Genomic DNA, 20,922 nt, shown 5'->3' with positions numbered 1-20,922 from the left:
TTTATGACTATGACAATTTGAGAAAACGTTTCTAAACTCCCAAGAGCAGAAGACTGGCTATGCAAATTATGGTATATACTTATTATAAGGTAATCAAGCCTGTTTTCAAAGGAATATTTATTGGCATATTGAAATATTTTTAACTTATTGCTAATTTTAAAAATAAGGCCACAGACATATAGTACAGCATCTCCTATTAATATAACAGACTTAATGAGGTTTCAGGAAGTGACTATGAAAACGTTTGACAATAACTAAATGTAGTGCTTCCGTAACAATTTCAATGACTTTTAAAATACACTTTTTATTTTACAACAGTTTTAGACTTGCAGAAAAATTGCAAAGATAGCATAGAGAGTTGAACTATACCCCACATCCAGTTTCCACAATTTTTAACAGCTTAGATTATCATTAACTCAACTCCAGGGCATTTTTCAGATGTTTCAGTTACACAACCTAATTCTGGACACCACATCGCATTTAGTTGTCATGTCTCCTTAGGCTCCTCTTGGCTGTGATGAGTTCTCAAATTTACCTTGTTTTTTATGGCCTTGACAGTTTTAAGGAATACTTATCAGAAATTGTGTAGATTAGGATTTGTCTGATGTTCTCATGATGAACCTGTTTTATCAATTTCTGGGAATAGATCACAGAGCGAAGTTTTCATCCCATTATATGAAGGGTATATACATGTAGATCTTTCTCACCTGGCGGAGATAAACTTTGTTAGGTACTATAACATATCTTGCTTTTTTTCCTTTGTATACTGTATACTTTCGAAGAAAGTCACTATTTATAGTCTACACTTAAAGAGTGGGTGGTTATGTCTCTTCTACTCGTGCATATCTGCAGCAGAACAGACATTTTTGTTTGGCTTTTTTAATGTATTTCCTTCCCTAGTCCTAGAATCAGGCATTTACTCATAGATCCTTGGTTCTTTTCATTGGAGAATGATACCAGAAGCCAAGATCTGAGAACTAGGTGTGTTTGTCATTACAAAGGAATCATTGCTTCTAGCCCCTCCCTGCTGACAGAACAAAGATATATATGTGTGTGTCCTAACTCGTGAATACACACATAGCTATACATATTTTTACATATAAATATCTTTATCTAAATTATGCAAAATGTGTCCACATTGATGTTTCTAACATGAATCCATTACAATATATGTTATTCTAGTCTCTGCCCCTTGCTTACCTGTAACCTCCAACTCCAACATTGAGACAACTGACTCCCTCCACTCTGCCCCGTCCAATTACCTGATTGTTCCATTCCAGTACACATGTGTATTGGTATCATAAGTGGTATCACTTCATAGCAAGTGACTTCATCAACTACTACGGTACAGTAGCTATGTATGTTTTTCTTTTTCTTTTCTTTCTTTTCCCGCCCCATTACACATTTGTAATATCATTATATTGTTTTGTCACATTTTGCATTTCCTCATGGAATCCTCTGACTTTTAAAATATCGCTTACATTATTTTTTATTCATTGTACTGAAAGTTCTCTGGGTTTTGAAAAATGCTTAACCAACTGGACAATTACAAGATTATACAGGATAGTTTCACCATCCATACAGAATAGTCTCACCAAAATTACCACTGAAGTATTTTATCAGCTACCCGCTGTTCTATAGCTGTAGCAGCTTCTGCTCCAGATCAACTGGCCTCTGCTGTGACTGTCTGGATTTTCCTGCCATTCCAGATTGCAGGGTGGTGGTTTATCCTGAAACTTCACTTCTCTCATTGTTCCAAGAAAAATTATTGGTTTGGGGTTTGTGCAACTTCGTCTTTTTGTAAGGAGGGAGTGAAGATGAATAAGCTAATTATATGCTGAAACAAAAACCAGAAGTTTTCAGGGGGTCCTTGGATATTTAAGTATAAATGTTCAGAGTTAGTAAGATATAAGTATGAATTTGGAACTTTATGAAGCTGTCTGGGTGACTGGTATGTTTGTGTGTCCTTTGTACATGGTAAATAAAGCTAAGGTCATGGATGAGATTGCCTTGGTAACGACTATAGGCTATTGACAGGAATAGAAACTAGAATCAAGCCCAACAAGTCAGTCTTTAATAGCCACATAGAAGGTAAACCAGCAAAGGTGTTGGGGCATCAAGAGTATTAGAAGGAAATACAGACGCTTTGATAACACCAAGAGTGTTTTCAGGAAGAAGCATTCAATACCATTGAAGGTTTCTGTGAGGAAAATCAGATGAAGACTGAAGGATGTATTTATCTGATTAGTAGCACAGTACTGTTGGTGGCAATAGTCGAACCACTGCAGTAATGTCAGGAGTTAGGTTGTCTTAAATGGTTAATAAAACAGTGAGAAACTGTAAGCAATGAAATTGTTAAAATAGATAACATTTGAAAGATTCAAGATACTTTGTATATTTAAATCTGTTTAGAAGATGTAGTTTAGAAATAAAGGTACGATAATATGAAAGAGGAATATTGTAAAAAAAAGTAAGTGACTGCTGGGAAAACTATTTGTGAAATTAGGCCTTTGAAATTACAACTGATTATGGAGAAATATTTATCTGAAAATAATAAACAAAAGTATTACCAGATATTATTTCTGGTTGGCAAAATTACCTAAATTTTTTTTCTTGTTGCTCTTTCATCCAAAGTGGCACTGATTATGTTCCAGTTTGTAGTTAGAAGGGAAAAATAATAAAAACACCAACAGCAACAAAAAAATATTTAACGGTGAAGACTCATCTCTTGCTTTTCTCTGATTTAAGATGACATGAATATAGTCCCAGTCCCAACCTTTGTGTAGTTTATATATTAGAAGAGGAAAAGGTAAAATGCCTAGAGAATCTCAGTATAAGATAATAAACACTAAGGGAGGTTTACATATGAGGCTTTGAAAATACTATAATTCAAATAAAATAATTTAGGGCATAATTTAAAGTTTCTGTGTACTCCAATACAGTAGCATCATTTATTTATTTTTTAATTTTGTGTGTGTGTGTGTGTGTAACTCCTTATTTAGTTTGCTGTACAAGGAATGAGACAGCACATTGGCCACTGATTTGCTCCTCACACATCTCAAGCTTGCTACTGACTGATGAGAGGACCAATGAGAATCGATGCACTCTAAAGGAACTGTTATAATTGTTGTTTCTTTATTTTTAAATTTGTTTTGATTTTTTATTTTTGTGGGTACATAGTAGGTATATATATATATATTTATTTATGGGTTGCATGATATATATTGATGTGAGCATGCAATGATAATAATTATATTATGAAAAATGGGGTATCCCTCACCCTAAACATTTTTCTTCTGTATTACAAACAATCCAATTATTATTATTTTTTTGGTTATTTTAAAATGTACGATTAAATTATTTTTCACTATGTCGACACTGTTGTGCTAGCAAATGCTATGTTTTACTCACATTTTCTAACTATTTTTTTGTACCCATTTACCATCTCTACTTCTCCCCACCCTCCCTCCTCCACTACTCTTCCCAGTCCCTGGTAACCATCCTTTCACCTTCTACTCCATGAATTCGATTATTTTAATTTTTAACTTCCTCAAATAAGTGAGAATATGTGAAGTTTGTCATTTGGTACCTGGCTTATTTCACTTAATATAATGACCTCCAGTTCCACCTATGTTGTCGCAAACTACAGAATCTCATGCTTTTCATGGCTGAATAGTATCCCATTGTGTATATGTACCACATTTTCTTTATCCATTCATCTGTTGATGAACAATCAGGTTGCTTCCAAATTGCAGTCATTGTAAATAGTGCTGCAATAAACATAGAGGTGCAGACATGTCTACAATACACTGATTTCCTTTCTTTTGGGTGTATACCAGGAAATGGGATTGCTAGATCATATGTTAGCTCTATTTTTGGTTTTTTGAGGAACCTTTAAACTGTTCTCCATAGCAAACATACTAATTTACATTTCTACCAAAAGCGTATGAGGGTTCAGTTTTCTCCACATCCTTGCCTGCCTTTGCTATTGACTGACTTTGGATAAAAGTCATTATAACTAGGGTACAGTGATATCTCATTGTGGTTTTGATTTGCATTTCTCTGATGATCAATGATGTTGAGCATCTTTTTATATACCGGTTTGCCATTAGTATGAGTTCTTTTGAGGAAGGTCTATTGAGGTGTTTTGCCCGTTTTTAAACCAGATCATTAGATTTTACCCTACAAAGGTGTTTGAGTTCCTTACTTATTCTGAAATAATCTCTTGTCATATGGGTAGTTTGCAAATATTTGTTCCCATTCTGTGAGTTGTCTCTTCAGTTTGTTGACTGTTTCCTTTGCTGTGCAGAGATTTTTTAACTTGATGTAATGTCACTATTCATTTTTGCTTTGGTCTCCTGTACTTGCTGGGTATTACTCAGAAAATTTTTACCCAGTCCAAAATCCTGAAGAGATTCCCAAACATTTTCTTTAAGTAGTTTCATAGTTTGAGGTCTTAGATTTAAGTATTTGACTTGATTCTTGTATACGGGGAGAGATGGTGGTCAAGTTTTTTTTTTTTCTGCATATGGAGATCCAGTTTCCCCAGCACCATTTATTGAAAACTGTCCTTTCCCCATGTATGTTCTTGGCACGTTTATCAAAAGTGATTTCATTGTAGGTGTGTGAATTTGTTTTTGAGTTCTCTATCCTCTTCCATTCTCCTATGTGTCTGTTTTTATGGCAGTACCATGCTGTTTCGATTAATATAGCTCTTCAGCATAATTTGAAGTAAGGTAATGTGATTCCTCCAGTTTAGTTATTTTTGTTTGGGAGAGCTTTGGCTATTCTGGGTCTTTGGTGGTTTCACATAAATTTTAGAATTTTTTTTCTATTTCTGTGAAGAATGTCACCGGTATTTTGTTGGGGATTGCATTGAATCTATAGATTGCTTTGGGTAGTATGGACGATTTAACAATATTTTTTGTTTCTGTGCATAAACGTGGATATCTTGCGTTTGTGTATGTGTGTGTCTGTGTGTGTCTTCTTCAATTTCTTTCATGAATGTTTTATAATCTTTTAGAAATCTTTCACTTCTTTGGTTACCTTAATTCCCAGGTATTTTATTTTATTTGTAGCTATTGTAAATGGGATTACATTTTTGATTTCTTTTTCAGATTGCTGTTGGCATATAGAAATGCTACTGATTTTGTATCTTGCAACTTTACAGAACGTACTTATCAGTTCTAGTAACTTTTTGGAGGAGTCTGTAGCTTTTTCCAAATATAAGATCATATCCTCTCCAAACAAGGATAGTTTGACTTCTTCCTTTCCAATTTGGATGACCTTTGTTTATTTCTGTTCTTTGATTGCTCTAGCTGGGATTCCCAGCACTGGGTTGAATAACAGTGGTGAGAGTGGGCATCTTTGTCATTTTCCCAGTATTAGAGGAAAGGCTTTCAGTTTGTCCCCATTCAGTATGATACTAGCTATGATTCTGTCATATATGGGTTTTATTAGGTATGTTTCTTCTATCTCCAGTTTTTTTTTCAGAGTTTTTACCATGAAGAGATGCTGAATTTAGTCAAATGCTTTTTCAGCATCAGTGGAAATGATCATGTGTTTTTGTCCTTCATTGCGTTGATAGGATGTATCATATTTATTGATTTGCATATGATGAACAATCCTTTCATCCCAAGAATAAATCCCACCTGGTCACAATGAACTATCTTTTTAATTTTTGAATTTAGTTTGCTTTTATTTTGTTAATGATTTTTGCATCAATATATACAGTTATATTGTCCTGTAGCTTCTTTTTATGATATCGCTTTGTCTGGTTTTGAAATCAGGGTAATATGGTCCTCTTAGAATGAATTTGGAAGTGTTCCCTTCTCTAGTTTTCAGAATAGTTTGAGTGGGGCAAGCATTATTTCTTCTTTAAAAGTTTTATCAAATTCAGCAGTGAATGCATTAGGTCTTGGGCTTTTCTGTGCTGACAGACTTTTTGTTATGGCTCGTATCTCATTACTTGTTATTAGTCTGTTCAGGTTTTAGATGTATTTATGGTTCAAATCTGAGAGTTTTTTTTTTCTAGAAATTTATTCATTTATCTTGGATTTTCCAATATATTGGCATAGAGTTGCTCATAGCCACAATGATCCTCCGAATTTCTGCAGTATTAGTTTTAGTGTCTCTTCTTTCATATCTGATTTTATGTATTTGGGTATTCTCTTTTTTTTCATAAGTCTGACAAACGTCAATAGTCAATTGTATTTAGCTTTCCAAAAGATAAACTTTTTGTTTCACTAATTTTTTGTATTTGTATTATTTTAATTAATAAATGAAATTAATTTTATTTATTTATGCTCTGATCTTTCTTAATTTTTGTCTTCTATGAATTTGGTTTGGTTTTCTCTTGCTTTCCTAGTTAAGATGTATCACTATGTTCTTTATTTGAAGTTTTTTTTTTTTTATGTAGGCATTTATAGCTATAAAATTTCTCTTAGTACTGGTTTTGCTGTATCCCATAGGTTTTGGTATGTTGTATTTCCAATTTCATTTGTTTCAGAAAAATTTTCAATTTCCTTCTTAATTTCTTTATTTGCCCACTGGTTATTCAGGAGCATATTGTTTAATTTCCATGTGTTTATATAGTTTCCAAATTCCTGTTGTTACTCATTTCTAGTTTTACTCCATTGTGCTCCTAGAATATGCTTGGCATTCTTTCAACTTTTTTGAATGATTTAAGATACCTAATACATGACTAATCCTTGAGAATGATCCATGTACTTAGAAAAAGAATGTGTATTCTGTAGCTGTTGAACAACATGTTTTTAAATATCTATTAGATTCATTTGCTTTATAGTGCAGATTAAGTCTAGTCTTTCTTTGTTGATTTTCCATCTGAAAGATCTGTTCAACGCTGAAAGTAAGGTGTTAAAATCTCTGGCTATTGTTGTGGCTCCCTGGCAAGAGTACTTCCAGGCTACTGTCAGTGTTCCTTTCAAGTCCAAGGGCTCTTCAGTCAGCCTGCAGCTGCCTGGCCTATGCACTGGGCTCTCTCTTCAGGGAACTGGGCTCCCTCTGGCTCAGGGTAGGTCCAGAAATGCCATCCAAGAGTCAAAGCCTGAATCAGGAACCCAAGAGGCCCACTTATTTCTTTACTGCACCCTCGCCATGGCTGAGCTGGTACCTAAGATGCAAGAGGAGGTCCCCTTTACTTTTCCTTCTATTTTTCTCAAGCAGAAGGAGTTTCTCATTATAGCCACCACAGTTGGGAATGTGCTGAGTCTCACTTAAAGCCATCAAGTCCGAGTCTCATCCAAGACCTACATTGTATTACCTGGCTATTGCTGCTGGTTATTCAGGGCTCAAGGGCTTTTTAGTCAGCAGGTGATGGATCCTGCCAAGACTAGGTCATTCTGTTCGAGCCAAAAAGTTTCCTCTGGCCCAGAATGTATCTACTAGAAATTTCATCCAGAAGCTATGGCCGAGAGAGAGGTCTCATGACTCTGACCAGTGTCCTATCCTGCTGTGGCTGTGACTAAGCTGGTAGTCAAGATGCAACACAAAGGCCTCCTCACTCTTCCCTCTCCTTTGCTCAAGCAGAAAGAGGGGTCTCTTTTGGAACCACAAGCTGTGCATCTGAGGAGAGATGGCATAGGCACTCCCTTTGCTTCCCTGGCTGTTATCTCAGTAGGTCATGTGCCCCCAAGTCCACTGTCTCCCAGCCCAGTTCAGCACTAGGAGTCGCCTAGGTGTTGCAGTCTCTGTGGTCTAGACTGCCCTTTCAACTTCCTTAGAGGCCCAGAGTACTTTAGCCCGTGGTGGCAAGGCTTGCCGAAGCTCAGATTCTGACCACTGGGACGTGCGAGCCCCATCTCCTGGAACTTTTGCTGAGTTCAGCAAAACAGGGCTGGAATTAGCTGATGCCTCCCCACAAAGGGAGTATTTAGGGCTGGTTTAAATATCCCCTTTATTGGCAGGTGTCAGCTGAATTCAGCCAGGTTTTTCTTTCTGCTGTGACAGGCCAGCATTGAGTTCAGTGCAAAGTTTCACAATTGCTGCACTCACCCTCTCACAAAAGCACAGATGCTCCCTGCCATGCAACCCTTGCCAGGGAGTATGAAGGAGGGGTGGCCTCAGTGATTCAAGACTCTCTTCCTACCTTCTACACTGCCTGTTTCAGCGATGTGAGGTTAAAACCAGGTACTGTGAGTGCTCACTTCACTTTTGTTTCTTATGAAAGTGCTTTTTTTGGTTACATAGTGGTTAAACTGATGTCCTCATTGCAGGGTAAAGTAGGTGGAACTTCCTATTTATCCATTTTACTCCACTCCCTATAATGAATTTTTATGAACTGAATTGATGGCTATAGAAATGCTGATTTGATTCATAGTTCTTTACCAACATTGCCATTCAGTCATAACTTCTTCCTGCCTGTTCTTTTTCTCCTTCTACTCATGTTCTCTCTCTTCCTCAAAAGACGAAGTTATGACACCATGAGTATTTTTTTCCCTTTTACTCACAGGCAAAAGCATAAATAAACACATATTTGTCATATGAATAATTTTAGTAGTCATGACTTTAATAAAAATGTTTGCTACTCTTCCTTTGACGTTTGATTTGATTAATTTAAACATACACTAAGGGGTAAACTCTATGTAACAGTCAAACAAATGATAATATCCAGAAATGTGGTTCTTCCCTTATTTTTGCACATATTTATGCCTATGCGGTGTATATTTTTCACTTTTAAATTATTTTCTAACATATTTACGTATATATTCCAGTTACATTTTAATTGGTAGCTGTTAGTATTGAAATGTAGACAAATGGTTTTCAAACACAAATATTGCCCACTGGCAACAAAGAAAGTGCTATGTTCAAGGTGGCCCTGTTGACATATTTGTATGTGAATATTTGAATAGACTGATGATTAAACTCCTTTCAATGTGACCTCTTATTTCCAAAATAAGCTTGAAATTAAGAATTCTTTGCAAATTGCTTAGAAATGTTTACCCCAGCATTGTTTATCAGCATTTCCTTCATGTGATGTTAACACCAAATTGAACTCAATCTCAGGCCCTATGGGAATTATCACACATATTGTGATTAGAAGGTTATAATCGATGTGATTTTAATACATCATCAAAGGAGAGCTGAATCTCAGGATTCAAGCCATCCCAGTTTCATCCCCAAAATAATTGCAAACAGAGCGTGTCTGCAGCAGGAAACTCAAACAACTTTATTTATCAGTACCATCTCCGTTTAATTTGCTGTTAAGTGTCTTTGTTAAATAACATTGCCTCTCTGGTGCTCATCATGATCTTAGATGATTAAAAAGCATTTGGATAATATCTGCAATAAAACGAAGCTCACTGAGCTATGTATACTACTGAAGTCTGGGGAAAAAATGAGACAAAAGTTTCCAACTGTCAAATTAAGTAGAGTAAGTTAAGGGAAATTAACATGGAACTTCCCCAGAGATGCAATAGTTGTATTCTATTGTCAGTTTCTTTTCTTTTTTTATCTTTGAAGACAGATGCTGACAGCAGTTTGTGAATAAGCATTGAAAGGCGTCTTTGGAGTAGAAATGTAGAGTACAAACACAAATCAATGTGCAGTTTTTGTTCTTACGAATTTCATCAAAAATCAATTCCCAAGCTAACTGAACTACGGTCAACTTAATATTTTTCTTTGTTTCTGTATTTCTTTCAGCTGCAAAACAAACAATATTTACCATGTAGGTGTTTACATTGTTGAAATTATAGTATTAAATAAATGTGTTATAACTCCCCCACCTTTTTTTTTTTTTTTTTTTTTTTTTTGAGATGGAGTCTTGCACTGTTGCCCAGGCTGGAGTGCAACGACTCGCTGCAACCTCCGCCTCCTGGGTTCAAGAGATTCTCCTGCCTCAGCCTCCTGAGTTGCTGGGATTACAGGTGTGCGCCACCACATCCGGCTAATTTTTGTTTTCTTAGTAGAGACGGGATTTCGCCATGTTGGTCAGGCTCGTCTTCAACTCCTGACTTCAGGTGATCTGCCTGCCTCAGCCTCCCGAAGTGCTGAGATTACAGGCGTGAGCCACTGTGCCCAACCATTTTTGAAAGAGTGGGTAATAATTTCATCGCTTGGTGTTCAGAAGGGAACACACTTGTTTATTTAACCTAGAAATTCACTGAGGTCATCTTCCTGGGACTTTAGTTGAAGGACCAGAGATTAAAACAAGTAAAGTATTTTATTCCTCTTCAGAAATGTAAGAATAAGATGCTAGATAAATGGTATACTTCTACTACTAATAATAGTAATAATAGCAAAGAAAGACTTAAAACAATCTCAGCAAAATTTTCCTTGCTTTACAATGTCACATTGCCCTAGAACCTTAAAGTGAGGAAGAGCAGAGTCCTGAAGCAAAGCATCTTAAGATTTATGAGGGGACTCGTTTTAGAGATGGCCATTTGCTTGGAGACTGGACATGTGGGGCTGTCATATGGCAAACACAAATTATGTCATGGCAAGAGCACAAACTTGAAATCAGACCTGTTTGATATACTAATTATTTGTTAATTTTGAAAGCATCGAAGGACAGATTCAATCCCCAGCATGACTTTAGACTATCTTTCTGTATGTGGAAAGAAATTGCCTAAACTCTCTGAGCCTTTTTTTTTTATTCCTGAAAAACAAGTGGGAAAATAATTCTACCCGAGGGAGTTATTTGAAGAGTAATGAACTAATTGAATGAATAAATAAATAATAAAAATTGAATTTAAAAAAACACAAAAACACAAAGAAGAGTAATGAACTAATGATCTTAAGACCTCCAGGAATATTCCCTGAGTAGGCTCATAGCAGTTATCATTTTCTTTACCATCTCCTTTTTCTGTATTTTTTTCTTTCATTCATTTTAAATTGTGTTCATTATGTTCCAATGAAGATTAAATTTTTGTCCTGACAGATCTTCTGTGAGTACCAAACAAATCAAAATGTGTATGTGATACTGCTTTACAGTGTAACATTTTATATTGTAAAGAATTTTGAAGCAATCCTAGTATTAAATAATACAGGTGGAGAAAAGATTAAATCAACTCAAAGATATTGCTGAGTTTGGGTCATAATTGTTTAGCACAGATTATGATGTGTTTGGCAACTTTCTGCTTATTTTATTTATTTTTTTATCTCTACTCGTTCTCCTGTCATCAGAACCCACAGTCCATCTGCCTCTGCTGTTGAGGAGCCTAAGGCAATAGCTGTGGCAATTACCTCTAGTCTCAGTATTGCCTTCTGCAATGCCACTTGGGGTACTGTTTCCATGTTGGCACTGGCAGAATAGACATTTGCTTACCAAAAATTACCCAAGATATCTTCCTTATTTGTATTCCCTAGTGTCAGTGCTTTTATTTTGTCCGTTAAAAAAGTGCCAGTATTTCTGGAAGAAATATAAATTAAACTGATAGTAATTTTTTCTTATCATAAATTCATCTATTCACAATAGGGAAGTTCAGCTGAAATACACGACTTTTATGGGGAGAGGAGAGGTCTGTAACATGGAACCTGACTTATATATACATATGCATAACTCTTATTTAAATATATAATATAGGGGCCGGGTGTAGTGGCTAATGCCTATCATCACAGTAATTTGGAGGACTGACGCAAGAGAATTCCCTGAGGCCAGAAGTTCAAGATCAGCCTGGGCAACATAACGAGAACCCAACTCTAAAAATAATTTAAATATTAGCCTGGCAGGGTGGTGCATCCCTGTAGTCCTAGACGCAGTGCTGCGGTGGGAAGATCACTGAGTTCAGGAGCTCCAGGCTGCAGTGAGCCATGATTATAATTTCACCACTTCACTCCAGCCTGTGTGACTAGGCAAGACCCTAACTCTAAAAGAAATTTTTTTAATATATGATATACAAGGATGTGTGCATATATGTATATTGTGAATATATATATAAAATATGCAGTATATATTAAGCATAATATATTCTATCATCTATGCATCCACGTATTCATCACCTATCCATGTGTCTCCCATTTATGTATCATCATAATGAGTATGCAAGGAGAGAACTTGTGCTAGGTCCCACAGCAAGTGACCAGCAAAGGGTAGATTCTACCCTGGTTCTATTTATATCCAAAACCTGGGATTGATATATGGTAATTCTATAATTTTTTTTCAGGAAACTTTTCCATAGTTTTTGCTTGATATATAAAACCTCAGTCTTTATAAGAGAGAATATGAAATAAAGAGGTGTTTTAATATACTAAGATATGGGAATTTCCCTTCAAGTTTTAAAAGACAAGAAAGAACAAGAAAGCTGGCCACAGAAGTTTATTTCCAGATGCTTGCTCTAATCTCACAACTCAAAAATAATTTTGCTTTCAGTGCCTTGGTACTGCATGATGAGCTACGTAAGACCAACTAGTTATTTTTATTGAATGTTTTCTTTAAATAAAATGTTAAGTTTGTACATCCAAGCTGTCTTTATTTGAGTCTCTTCAACTGTTTATAAGCCACAGAACTTTTTTTTAGCTTTTTCATTACAAGAGAAAAATAATATCCAAGCAGCATTTAAAGAATATACAACTGGACAAATGCAGCTGAAGAGTTTCCAATGATTCTCTCTAAGATGATGATTCCAAGTGATGCATACTGTCAATATAAGGGCTTATGACAGTCACTAAATCTAGTTGTTTTATAAAAGATCTCACTAAAATTTCAACTACTTGTCAGAAAGTATTTTCCATCTAATCATGAAAATGAATTGAGTATGGAAGATAAAAGAAAATATTATCTGAAAGATGCCAACTGGGTCAACTGTACAGTTTTGGGGTTTTTTTTAATTCTAGAGTTTGTTTTTTGTCTGCACCGCAGGGTATATAGAGATGCATAAGTAACATGAATTCACACTTGGGTTTTATAGACCTTTGTTTAAATCCTCTTAGTGTTCCATAAGTCTTTTTTTTTTCTTTTTATCAGCTCCTCTACATAGTGTTGCAGTTATAATTCAGTGGAATAATCCTTACTGAGACCTTTGCAGAGGATCTGATACTTAGTACTCAACAATATTTATTGGTGATACTGGTGATGATGATGATAAATGATAGGGGATAATAATGATGACAACTACTTTGGAGGTGTCTGTAATCTAGGGCTAGAGCCCAGTTAGGTTACAATCCCTATATTTACAGGAACTCTAGTTTATTGTTTCTTAAAGAGGAATAATCCAGGGCAGATGTCTACCTTGAGTGTTTTAGATTAAATACGGGACTGCACTTGGCCATAGATGGGAATCAGTACAGACTCATCAGTTTTGACTGTACAAATTGAACTGACCTTAATTCTCATTGCCCAAGTCAGTTATATGTTCAAGTCAGGTTTAGAAATTCCATTTACTTCATACATGTAAAGCCTCATTCCAAGCATTATAGATAGAAACTAAATAACAGCTACTGACTTTGAAGAGATTCTGCCTAGGTCAACAAACTAAAAATTACAGGAAGGTGCTATCAATTCTTCCACATGAGAACACCTAAAGGTTAGAAATGATAAACAGCTCGGCTTGGAAAATGAGAAAAATCCAAACACAGCCAATGAAATTTTGAATTTGCTTTTCCAAACTAATAAAATATGCCAGGAATTTGTGATAGTTACCATTTCTAGTACTGGCTATTCAAACTGTGAGTTTAACCTCCTTGACTGAACCAGTTTCAACTTCTTGACATCGTCCATTATTTAAAATACACCGAGCACATTTTTCATCCATTAAAAATTATCTTAGAAAATAAAAATCATTGACCTCTTCCTTAAAAAAAAAATACATTCTGATCTTCTTTTCTCTGTGGAATTATTATTCCAAATGGTTTTCATAATGTGGAAGATGCATATAACTCTCAATCCTAGGAGAATTTTGGGTATCAGTATTGAGACTGGTGAATGGAGTCAAACACAGCCTGAGAACATGGAAAGAGAAAAGAAGGTACGACCTCAAGCCTCTGGAATATTAGGCATATTTTCATCTTATTTGGAATGAAATCTAAGCCTAGCTCTTCTATTAGATAAATTTGTCTTCTTAATCCTTGTAGCTTTCATATGATACAGAAATTTAATTTAAAATTATAATGGAAGAGTTTTATTGGCCATTTCAAAACAATCTCAAATTAGCTCTTTTCAACCACAATAGAACTTCAAGAACACTTCTCCTTAAACACCTTACTAGTCTATCCTTTGATACCAATAGTGTAATCATCCAATTATCCAATATCATAGTATTATCTAATGACAGCCATCTCTGATGGTGTTGGTATTCTTCACAAATCTGTTACTATCAACTGCCTCAGACTTAGGAACAAATCGTTTCATCCCATCTGGCATTGTTTTCCTCTACTGCAGAAAAAAATACAATTAACCTCATTCTCATTGTTTTACCTGTAATGACAAAAGCATTCTACATATTACAATTCCAAAACATGTGCTTAATTACTTAATTAGAGACTTGAGAACTGCAGTAGTTAGTTAACAGGAAGGCAAAGAGAGAAAAAAGCGTGAGAAGATGAGAAGGTTCAGTGAAATATCCCCACACTTGTGTGAAATTATTTTGCATAATCATTTTTTGTCAAGTAGTTTACTTACATGAGAGAGAACTGAGAATTTGACTGTAGTTAAAATAGGAACAAAAACCACACCACCACTCCTAGAATGTTAAAGCATGTGTAAATGACTGGAGGCTTATCTGACATGATACCAGGGAAGACGTCTGGCTCTCCAACCTTGTAGAAAGGAAGTTTCAAAGGTAAGATTTGAAAAGACAAGATTTGAAAAGGGAATTCAGCACAAAAATACAAAACAGTGTTTACAACTTAGTAAAGCTTTTTTTAAATAGCTTTTTTTTTTTGTATTATTATACAGCTTGTAAGTAAATATTACTCTGTTCAGGACATATGGAGACACATGTCACTCTACACATGCTCAGAGCAACAAAGAATCAGTGTCACCTGGAGTTCGTAGGAGATTCAGACTCTTCAACTCCACTTAGAATTACTCAAGCCCACATTTTAATAAGCTAATTTGTTTACGTATTAACAATTAAGAGCACTTGAGTGGACTTTGTATCTCTTTCCCAATTTATTTGTTTTTGGATTAAGATGTCACACATATTGCAAAATGGTTAAATAATTAACATTCCAGCATTACAGCGTTAACATTCGTGACATTTATTTTTCTTCCTAATAAGATGCTATTCTTACCGTACAAACCAAACAAACTCATTTGTTTTATTTCACTGTAGAAGAGAAGCAAACGGAATGGAATAAAATCACTAAGTTGAGCATTGATAGGCTAGATAATTTCACAGTAAATGAAAAAGTATAACGTCGAAGGGAAAATAAAAATGTTCATTTAAATTAACTCATTTATTTGCTTTTTATTCAGAATGTTTTTAAATTTCTTATCTTTTTAGATATACATTTTTTCTCCTCATATGAATTTTTTAGTAAATCTTTTAGCACAGTCCTGCGTCACATGTCCTCATGCTTTATTTTTCAAAAGAATTACTCACATTCTTGAATGATAGTTTATGTGGATATATTTTCTGAATCAGTTTAAGAATATGTTCCCCTTGTCTATCAAATGCTTTGGAGTTATTGAAAGAGCAATTTAGTTATTTTTCTCTTTGGGGAAATATATCTTTCCTCTTTAAAAAAAAGTTTTAGCTGGGCCTGGTGGGTCAGGCCTGTAACCCCAGCAGTTTGAGAGGCGAGGCAGGAAGATCACTTGAAGTCAGGAGTTCAAGATCAGCCTGGCCAACATGAAGAAACCCTGTCTCTACTAAAATTACAAAAATTAGCTGGGAGTGGTAGCACTTACCTGCAATCCTTGCTATTTGGGAGACTGAGGCTGGAGAATTGCTTGAACCCAGGAGGTGGAGGTTGCAGTAAGCTGAGATCATGCTACTATACTCCAGCCAGGGTAACAGAGACTCCGTCTCAAAAAAAAAAAAAAAAAGTTTTATTTTTATTCTCTTTTATGTTTTTTTTTAAATTTTTTGTAACAATGGATTTAGTTTTAGATTTACAACTATAATCATAAAATTTTAATAATTATATTATCAAATGTTGCTTGTAATATTTAGTAATAGGTTATACTACTTTTAATTTTTATTATTTTCTTTAAACTAAAGTTGGAAATCTCACTTCATACTCCATATCTTTAAACTTCTATGTATCTCTTTAATTCTTAATGCTGCATTTCAGGCTATTTACCTCAAATTTTACTAAGCCTTTGACTAATTGTGTAAGTTGTCAATTTCAATATCTAGTTTTTTTAAGTATCTAGATGTCTACTACATTATTTTTATAAATGTTATTTTTGTAAATATGTCAATTTTTATAGTGTTTTAGTTATCCATACTCATTGTAAACACATTAATTTGATTATTTCAGGTTATCCTATTGCCTCTTTTTCAAAATAATTCCATAGTAGTTAAAATTGTCATGTTACTGTCATTAGAAGCTCAGAAATAGTACAAGTCTACCAGTTATACTTGTATCCTAACTGTTTTGCACCCTAGAAACTATTAATAATTAAAAGCAATGTTGTTTTATTGTTTGTTTTGGTGCCTGCTTATATTGAAATTAGTTGAAGAAGGACAATGAGGATAGAGGATGCGCTGTGTTGCTTTTCAGCTTTGACTTAATTCTTGAATTGTGTAAGAGATTGTTTCCCTTAAAAGACATTTATTCCCCTCCTCTCCAGACTTGCAAGAGAACACACCTTCACTATATATAAGCACATGGCTAAAAATACCACAAGGCAAATATACACACATTGTATCAGAAAAATGAACAAAGCAGGTAGGTGAGATCTACTGAAGACATCATTGGAGAAAACAAATCACTCAATGTTCACATAACCCCTCAGTTCTTCCATTCTGCTTTAATCATTTAAAGATGCACGTTCCAAAAAGAAAAAACACATTAGCAGATAGTAGTAATGAATGACCTAACAAAAGAGGTGACCAATATTGAAAGAATGACACAATAAAATTAAAGACCCACACAAGAGTGTCTGCAAAATATGAACTATAAGAGGAATAACCTAGACTGGTCCAGAATATAGAACATGTTTACTGGCTAAATATTAAAGCCAGTCAACAAAACATTAAAGGGTTAATATCAATTATAAATAACATGTTATAGATTTCAGTGTGTAGATTTATAGATTACAATTTGTTGATGAACAGTATATAAAACACATTTAATTTACTTACAGTATTTTTTGTTTATCAATTCTTCAGTTGAAAAAATTCCCCAATAATATTTTAGATATAGGTATGTGTGTGTGAGTTTGTGCATGCGTGTATGCAAGTGAGTGTGTGTGGGGTTGGGGGGGGGAATCTGTGCAAACCATACCTTTTTCAACAAAGATTATAGTGAATAAAGGGGACATCAGTTTACATCAAATATTTTAATGTGTTATCTTGTCAGGGCTTATTATATCTTGTCCTTAGGCATGTTATGTTATGTAGTCACTAGGTTTAAGTAATAATGTCCATATTTAGCAAATACGTGTATGCCACAATAAAGATGTTCAGTGAACATAAGAGTAACATACAATAGGAGTAGTTGTTAAGGAATGGAGAAGAAAATTTATCATTCAAACTTGAGCAAAAAAATTCTGAGACATTGGTGAAAATTAAACTAAAGTGGTAGTACAATGCAGAAAGTTTTTAACTAAGATCTCTGCATAAAGTATCTATACTTAGATTAATATAAATTGCAAAATTATTTAACAAAGATATAAAACAGTGTAATTTTCACTTAGAGATTGCCTTTAACTGTTAGATAAATATCATCTCTGTCACAAGAAGCAGGTGAGTTTTCAAACTGATGAGGTATCAAGGAATTTGCAAATTTAAGAGAAAAAAGGTGTGATGTAATTGCCAACCTTAGTTAATAGAAAGTTACTACTTTCCTAAGCAGCAGCCTTAACTCTGTGTTCTGTTATTAATGATAGAAAAGGGCCTTGATATGTATTTTATTATTGAAGAACTACAGAAAACATGGACTTTAATTATTCAGCAGCCTTAGGGGCAACCTCCAATGTTAAGATAAAAATAAACTTCTATCCACTGCAAGTCTGAATCCAGCAGAATGAGGGAACAAATCATATCTTTATTTCATTTGTGTGTTGCAAAATGTGCCTGGGAAAGGATCTAAGAAAGCACATTATAATCAGAACCTTGCTGTAGGGTGACTTCCAATGAAGGAACAAATGAGACTTAATGTATCACATGTCATTGTACTAAGGCTTAAAAGTGAGAGTGTCACTTAGGACTTGATTCCCTCACTGGGTCTCTCCCAAGGGAATTTTTTAAAACAGGTTCCAAATAGGAATCAATATAAGGTATGTATGTGCCAATCTTGCCTCCAGAATCCTAATAGACAGAACATTTCCAATTATTGTCTTTTTTCATCTATTCAGCATAAGGAAGTCAATTTGTGAAATTACTCAGGACAGAAAATGGTGATTCTACTATAGAACGTTTGCAATAAAGCTAGACCTCTGTAGGCATTTGAATGCCTAGAATTTGGTTTCCTCTCAGGCCGCAATGTGCAGATGTAGTTAACATGACCTGAAAATCAGAGAAACTCACTTTTATTCTCTATTTGTTACTAGACACATATGTGGTTTTGGGCCACTGTTATCAAACAGAAATAAAATGTGAGCCACAAAGGCAAACTCCTATATAATTTTAAATTTTCTAATAAACATTTATAAAAGTAAGTAGAAAGAGTTGAAATTAATTTCAATACTATATTTGATTTAACTCAATTTATCCAAAATATTATTTATCATGTAATCTACAGAAAAATTATGAGATATTTTACATCTTTTTACTAATCATCTGAAATTAAATATTCTTTTTTTACTTACAGAGCTTCAGGTTTCTACTGGCCACATTTTAATTGCTCAATAGCAATATGTGGCTACTATCTTCTGTAGTAGACAGTTTAGTTTCAGACAAATATTTTCAGGGGCTTTGTTATATCTTAGTCATAAACAACATTGAAAGAAATAACACTATAGACATTTTCTCAAAATGTATGGTTGAATAATCAAAACAAGAGTAAGAGATAGTACTGAGAGAGAAAGAGAGAAAAAAAAAATCAATATTTGAATGAGCAGAGTTATTCCCAGCATAAACTTGAGCTTGTAATGTCGAAGTGAGGTAGAACAGCTTTGGAATTGCAATTGACTGACGTTGAAATGTGTTAAGAGAAATTTTTTAAAAACTGGAACACGTGAAGTAGCAAGTGGCCATGATAGTGCAAAAATTATATTATGGAACACAATGGAAGGCACTATCCACATTTAACCTATAGAGAAAAATGTAATTAGGAGAAGCAATAACTGTCTTTAAATAATGATTGGAAAGACAATTGCAGATAAAAGTTGAGCTTTTCCTAGATAAACTGAAAAGACGTAAGTGCAAGGTATACCTGACAGATCAAAAGATGTAACTGAAAGATATAACTGACAGGCCAAATACGGTCATTTTATTTGTACATTAATTCAATAAGCATATATTGAGCATCTACTATGTACAACTCAATATGCAGACCGCTAGGGTAGAAATATGAATAATAATATAGTAGACATAGTTTGAAAAAACATGAGATAGCTAAAGTAGGTAATTCCTCATTGCAGAAGTTGCTCTAAAATGGACTGGATGGTGACTTGGTAAGTGTAGGGTTGTAGAGTTTCAAGTATCATAAAAACTTTATACATGAGTGCCACGGCTGGCAATGGTGGATTGATTTGTTTCAAACCAATCCTACTAACAAAAAGTACATGAAATGTAGAAAATATTGTTTAACAAAACTTATTATTGAAGCTACCAGAGGACTTTGAAAATAGTGAAGGTTTGCAGATCAGAATTCAGATGAAATTAGGGTAGTTTAAAAAAGTAAATAGGCCGGGCGCGGTGGCTCAAGCCTGTAATCCCAGCACTTTGGGAGGCCGAGACGGGTGGATCACGAGGTCAGGAGATCGAGACCATCCTGGCTAACACGGTGAAACCCCGTCTCTACTAAGAAATACAAAAAACTAGCCGGGCGAGGTGGCGGGCGCCTGTAGTCCCAGCTACTCGGGAGGCTGAGGCCGGAGAATGGCGTGAACCCGGGAGGCGGAGCTTGCAGTGAGCTGAGATCCGGCCACTGCACTCCAGCCTGGGCGACAGAACAAGACTCCGTCTCAAAAAAAAAAAAAAAAAAAAGTAAATAAAAAATGTTTTACTGCTTTTCCCTTCAAGGCAACTGTCACAACTGGCTGAGAGGTTGAGAGCAAAGAAGCACTTTAGACATACAGATAATTAATTAGAATAATAAGTATTTTTAATGTATCTATGTAATAATGAAGATAATGACAGAACCAAAGTGGCTATTCTTTTCCTTTTGTCTGATTTTAATATAGGCACGCCAACTTTCTTATGTTTACTGTGGCATAGTGTTGCTTTATTCATGCATTTATCTTTGATCTATGTATCTTTATATTTAAGATGTATAGGTTATGAATATCTTATTATTAGGCCTTATTTCCCCATAGTGACAATTTTAACCTATTAATTGGATTGCTCAATGCATTTACATTTAATATAATTACAATTATGACAAATTATGAACTTACTATTTTGGGATTAATTTTTTATTTATCCTGCTGTCCTTTACTTTTATTTTCTTCCTTTCCTGCATTCTTTAATATTAATTGAAAATAACTTAGTATTCCAAATTATTTACTTTTATTACCTTTTTATGTAAACATATTTTGGGGAGTTATTCTAGCTTTAAGAATGAATATTAATTCAATGAATCAATGTTAGAACTGTAAATTACAACTCAACATTTCTATGTATATCCTTCCACCCTTTGTGCTATATGTATATGTGCATATATATATTTTTTCCTAAATATTATACCATA

The sequence above is a fragment of the Theropithecus gelada genome, unplaced genomic scaffold (assembly GCF_003255815.1).
Source record: "Theropithecus gelada isolate Dixy unplaced genomic scaffold, Tgel_1.0 HiC_scaffold_15886, whole genome shotgun sequence".
Classification (NCBI taxonomy): Eukaryota; Metazoa; Chordata; class Mammalia; order Primates; family Cercopithecidae; genus Theropithecus; species Theropithecus gelada.
Note: the sequence above shows the minus strand (reverse complement) of the source record.